The 6,744-nt window shown below is 37.6% G+C and overlaps 1 pseudogene; it reads left to right on the top strand.

Annotated features, from left to right (window-relative positions):
• Positions 1-628: 628 nt before the first annotated feature.
• Positions 629-3,520, top strand: LOC124719024 (annotated as a pseudogene).
• Positions 3,521-6,744: the final 3,224 nt, after the last annotated feature.

Raw genomic sequence — 6,744 nt, 5'->3', positions numbered from 1 at the left:
CGGCAATAACCTTTCTTCCAGGAGTGCCAGTATCACAATTTTTGTAGGAGAGCTTCTGTGAAAATTGGAAGGTAGGAGACGGGGTACTGACTGAAGTACAGCTGTGAGAATGAGTCTTGAGTTGAGCTAGGGTAACTCAGATGGTAGAGCACTCCCCCAGCTGATGGCAGAAGTCCCGAGTTTGTCCCAGTCCGGCCCACAGTTTTAATCTGTCTGCAAGTTTCGTGTTGGTGCACAATCTGCTGCAGAGGGAAAATTTCATCCCTTTCAACTTGTTATCTAATCAGGTGCACCATTCAGTATATGACCATTAACGTCTACTTCTGCTGCTAATATTTCATTATTGTTGACCTGAAATTGCAGAATACGAGTGTTTGTGACATTAAGACTTAACTTGATTGCTGTGAAACAACTGTAACCTCTTTGAGTATTCAGCACTGTGGGAATGATGTGAGACTCACACGTTTACCTTCTTTTACTCACACAATGCCACTGTGAAGAGTGTCTCGAGGGGCACAGAATGAGTCAGATTATAAGTTAACTGACAGATGCAGCAACTGGTGTGGCACTGGTGATTGTAATTTCACTGTTTATTCTAAATTTACTATTATTATTTTAAATGATCCAGATGTGGGTTCTTGGTAAAACACTGTACAGAGACAGAAAATAGCAACCATAAATTTAAAATTACTGACACATTCATCCAAGCTTCCTGTCAACATTCTATAGCCTACAAACATGCAGCATTCCATCACATGATCCACCAACTTCTTTGTATTCCCAAGTCCCAATAACACTATGACCAGGAACTCAATACAATAAAAACAATAGCCACACATAATAAATTTGATTCCAACATTATACACAAAATTCTCAATAAAAAATTCAAGAAGCAAGCCAGGTCCCGACTGCATCAATGAACAACATAGATAGACTGGAAAGGAAATGGTGCAGCTTACTGCAAATAGGACAAGGGGTTACTCTGTGCTTTCCGACATCCCACAGGCAGTTCGTAGAAGTCTCTTCACTCTAAAGATAAACCATCAGACATTATGAAAAGCTGGGCTTATGATCTCACCTGCCGAGAGTGTCAGTTTTACCATACTGGGCAGACTGGGAGGTCAATCCGCTCTAGACTCAGAAAATACTATAGAAATTGTAGATTACAGAAGCCACATTCATCCTTTGCTGAACAGTGTGTAAATGAAAATCACAGGTACATAATAGGTATATAAGTTCTACACGTAAAAGGAAAGGATGCACAGCCTACTCGGTTAGAAATTAAGAAACAGATGTGTGCATCCCTACATTTATTACTGAATGAACACATTCAGTTATTCAGCCCTTTTAGACAATATTGCAACCTCTACACAGAGAAAGAACCTTGGTCCCTTCATTCGCATAACAAAAAATTCCGTAATTTGACGCATTCCTGAGCACAACCCTATTCCAGTATACTTTAGTCACAGTTATTGTAAATGCTGTCCTAATGGATTTTGTAAATCCATATGTAATTTGTCAAAATTGTTAACAGAAATAATTTTTACAACTTAAGCCGAGAATTGAAAGGTTCAGAATTGGCATGTTTATATGTTCATTTTATTTATTTATTTATTTAGCAGCTTATGATGTACATCTATGAAGGAATTCGAGTGGAGCGACTCAACTCGAAGACTTGAATTGTTGTTCATATCGTCACAGAGCAACAATGGGGACCAGACTTTTATGTAAAACATTCGGATTTATTTGACAATGCTCTATACATTGAGGACGTCTGTGATGTAATTTTCATTGCACTTGCAGAGCTTCCAGCAGTCTTAAATACTTTGGATATTGTGGAAACACTTTTACATATTAAGAATGGCCCTGAAATCATTTGTTGGATAGTTGCAAATTCACCAGACTGCTTCAGAGAAGCTTGCGCAAGTCTCATAGCAAATGGTGAATGTCAAGAAGAAGACAATGTCGGCAGCAGAACAAGAATACAAGCACTTAGCATGCTTTGTCAGATGAATCCCTCCCAAGCCCTTGCCATCAGAGCTAAATGTGTGGAGCTGTGTCGACTTCCAGGCCTCACCATCACGCCAAGTCTAGAGTATGCTGGCCGTACGGTAGGAGCAGATGCTGAGGGAGACATGGTTGCCTTTGTATCAGGATTACAAACTCACAGCTGGTTTGCGCTGTTTGTTCGTAATGGACAAAAGCGTAAATGGGAATCGCATACAGCATTGCAGTTGCTTCGTAATGAATTGCTTCATCGTCTTCAGACCATTGTGCTGTTTCTTTAGACAGTCAGCTGCCAGACTCGTGTGTTGTACAGGCATCAGCTCTACTAAATTTATACTGTGCATTGCGTGGCATTGCTGCTATAAAGTTCCAGGAAGAGGAAGTGTCACTAATAGTAGAGCTTTTGACATCTCATCTCCCACCATCTCCTGCTGGAGTCTGATTTGTGTCACTGGGTCTTTGCATGCTCATTGCTTGTCCCTCTCTCATCAGTCAACAAGAACATGAAAAGCGAAGCATAGAGTGGGTTCAGTGGCTTGTTAGGGAAGAGGCATATTTTGAAAGCTCAAGTGGAGTGACAGCATCATTTGGAGAAATGCTGTTGCTTATGGCAATCCATTTCCACAGCAATCAGTTAAGTGGTATCTGTGAACTAGTATGTTCCACCCTTGGAATGAAAGTACAGATACGTTCAAACAACATGACACGAATGAAACAAATTTTCACACAGGAGATTTTTACAGAGCAGGTTGTGACATCACATGCTGTGAAAGTGCCAGTTACAGACAATCTCAATGCTGACATTCCAGGATTCCTGCCAATCCACTGCATTCACCAGCTGCTGAAGAGCAGAGCATTCACAATACACAGGGTGCCCGTCAAGGACTGGATTTACAAGCAGATATGCAGCAGTGTCTCGCCCCTTCATCCCCTATTACCAGCTTTAGTGGAGGTTTATGTCAATTCTATATTGGTACCAAGCTCTAAAGCACACAACTTGGAACATACAAACCAACCCCTTGATGAAGAAGAAATCCAGAGGGTCTTTCAGAATTCAGTTCCGAATACACAGTCTGTTGTTGGTAAGAGTGCTGGCAGCCAAAATGCCGAAGCAGCACCATCCCTAACATCACAGTTGTTGCTGCTGTATGAAGATGTCAGACTGGCCAACATTCATAACCACGCAGCTGCCGGTCGCAAAGTGAAGAGTTACTCGGCTGAATTTCTCGCTGAGCTGCCTATCAAATATTTCCTGGAGCAGGCACAGAAAGATCAACAAAGCTATGCAGGCCTATTTTCTCCCTTGTTGAGATTACTTGCAACACACTTTCCTCACTTGTCTCTTGTTGATGACTGGCTTGATGAAGAACCAAGGGGGCATGTTACTGAGAGCCATGACCAGGCACCAGTGACAGTAGCTGCCATAGAAGAAGGCAGCATTCAGCCATATTTCCACATGTCCATCAAGAACTGCTCAATCGTTAAGACAGCTGTTAAATATGCCAGCAACTAGTGTATGGCCTTTTGCTGAAACCATCATATGTTATTTAAAAAAAAAAAATTAAAATAAAATAAATAACATAAAACAAAATAAAAATAAAAAAAACCTCCGCCACACACAGTTAGGTGGCTTGCGGAGTATGGATGTAGTTGTAGAAGTCCAAGTACATATTTGCTTTGTCAGTTTTCCAATAAAATCCATTACTTTTACTGATTCTAACTATAATTTTGCTAAGATAACAAATAATTTTTTGCCACAAAACTTCTGAAAATTAACATCATTGTTACAACATTTTAGATACTGTAAACTAAACGGATTTTATGAGGCATACTTAATCTATGTACCTAAATTACAGAACATTTAATTGCAATAGTTCTATGGTACGGGTCGATCATTTTATATATACGATATAATACAGTCACATAGCACATACATATTCTAGATCCTGTTTTGTTTACATTTATAAAAAAAAAAAAAAAAAAATTAACAGCTATAATACTGTAGAAAAACAAATCATTAGATAAAATAATGCTGTTAAGAAGTTAACACATTTTACTTTTTCTTTTTCTCTATACCTGTGTACATTTTTCTTTTAGTGTACTATACCTGTTTGCTTCAGTTATTTTCATTTGAAAGAAATTCTCTGACTGAATATAAAGGGGTTTCTAATAGCAGTTGTTTGATTGACTGTTTAAAATTATCCATTTAGCATTAGTGATGTGTGGTGCTAAAGAGTTGTAACCCCTGCTTCTCTCATATAGAATTATGTTATGCTGTAGGATTCCTAATTTCTTGGTGTTTCTGGTGTAGTGGTGGTGTACATCTTCATTTTTGTTGAGAACAGAGAACACTAGGTCTTACACCACTGCTTTCTAATGTTTTGATGTGTCGCTATTAATGTATTGACTGAGGTATTTATTCCTCCTGCACTTAACTTTTTGTCCTTTTTATGGCACCCATCAGAAAAAAATCACTTAAGTGAGCTGGAGTTAATCACTTGCTCAGTTCTCATCTTTGCAATCATGTATGTACAAGAAAATTGGCTTCTAGCCTGAAACCTAGGCTGTACAGTAAAAATAAAGTTTACGAACTGAGCTAAAAAAGTGTTTCTTTTAGTTAATACAATCACTCTTATTATTAGCCACAAATGCTGTGAGAGAATAATGTACTGCCATGTAAGTGTCTCAATCCATATGTCCCTGAAAGTTTCTGCAAAATGTTCAGTTGTGAACTTTATCTTTTATTTTTAATGCATGCTCTAGAATAAAAAACATTTTTACTTAGCTGCAGTGGCCCAGAAGATTATACCACAGGGCACAGCTTTGTGAGAAGATGCTAAGTATACTAACAGTTCCATCCATGGATCAACACAGTAAAATAGAAATCTAAGCGCAAAGGAAGCAGAACTGGGATTTTTCTTGAAATTATCCACTTGGTGCTCATTATTTTGTTATTAAAAAATTTCACACACACGACTTAATTTTGCGCCTGTTCATTGATTGCCGATTTCAGTAACAATGCAAGGCATACAATAATAAACTGAACTGCTGTTGGAAATTAATTAATTTGGCTGGCTATGTTAGTAATTACTCATCATTAGCCTGATGTTTTATTAGTGTTCATACATGCTATAAACAAACATTATAAATCAGTTTCTTCGGTGTGGGCACCACAGTCTCCACAAATTTGAAGAGAGATATTCATTTCCAACAGGCTGTACTTTAAAATTATAGTTTATCAAGCACTGCTAGCTTTGAGCACAGCCCATTCTGCTCACCAAACAAAACTCGTGTGCTGTGCATTTGACCGATGTGCTATACACATGGCACACAATTTGTGTTTTACAAGCATGATGTGTCCATGTCTGTTATAGATCAGTGACATTCAAAATTAGTTGTGTTTAATAAAGTACAATTTTAAAATACACGTTGGTGAACTGTCGTCTCTCTACAAACATTAACAATTACCACGAAAATGTCTGCTTTAAAAGAAAGCTGCTTTTTTATGCTAAACAGCATTTCTTCTTTGATTGTCTTCTCAATGCTCTCCATAATTTGCTCTCCCTTTCTACTTATCCCTCCACACAGTTCTAGTATAACGCATTTTATTTCACACTAATAACATACCCAGCACTTTCTTGTTCTCTTCAATCTGGATCCAGAAGCTCAGAATTCTTCTTTCTATCTGTTCAACTTCTCAACATATTTTCAGTAAGATATAGGAATAATCATTACTGTGAAGAAACAATAACCTGATTACGCCATGTTATCATTAAAAATTCAAGCATTCATTCCAAGGAATTTTGATTGTGAGCCAACTACTCTAATTCTTCAGATATGTAGCAATCACATGATTTATTTAGTTTTTAATTTTTACAACTCAAAAAATTAACCTTAATTGTTCAGGCCAAGTGATGCTTTAAATTTGTATCCTACCAATGTTTTCATGCAGTGAGAGCCCAAGTATTAACAGGCAGACTGTGTGAAATAAACTGCAGATCCTATTACGGAATGTCCCTATAGAGCATACTGGAATACATACAGACCTGCTGAAATATGTGAATGTGCTGTTTAATTAAAATAATATTGGCAGTTTACAGTCAATATGGCTGCATGACAATCGTCACTTGATGTATAAACTATGGTCATGATATTTGGGAGCAGTTTGCAAATTATGTGGCAACGATTTAACAATCTTCCACCATGAACATATTTCATAAAAAAAATTCCAAGTAATGTAAGGATTGCAAAGCAGGAAGAGTGAATTTAATTCCATGTGGATGTGGTCCACACACTGATATGGACACACTGATCAAGTTTTCATACAGTTATGACAATTAAATACTACAATGGTTCTTTCAGAAAGACAAGGCCAACCATTCCACTGTTCCTCTCAGAGCTGACATTGCATTGACCTCAAGTAATCTGCTAGGGCTAAAATGCACGAGAGTTTTTGAAACAAGTTGGCCCTGTCTTCCATGTTTAAGAGACAGTGGAAATGTCGGGCCAAACGAAAAAAAATCCTTTATGAAGAAAGATGGAAACAAGAATAAAGCAAGTCTCACTCTGATCCAGAAGCATTGTCAACAGCTTCTCATAAAATTACCATTGTTTTCTCAGAAAGCAACATAAAACTGAAATAAAAGCTATGTTAAACAGAAACTAAATTTTTGAGCTTCTGAAGCATTTTAAACGCTGACTCCAATATACAGAAAAGATATATACAAATCTCTTATA

The sequence above is a fragment of the Schistocerca piceifrons genome, chromosome 10 (assembly GCF_021461385.2).
Source record: "Schistocerca piceifrons isolate TAMUIC-IGC-003096 chromosome 10, iqSchPice1.1, whole genome shotgun sequence".
NCBI lineage: Eukaryota > Metazoa > Arthropoda > Insecta > Orthoptera > Acrididae > Schistocerca > Schistocerca piceifrons.
Note: the sequence above shows the minus strand (reverse complement) of the source record. Positions and strands in the feature narration are given on the sequence as shown.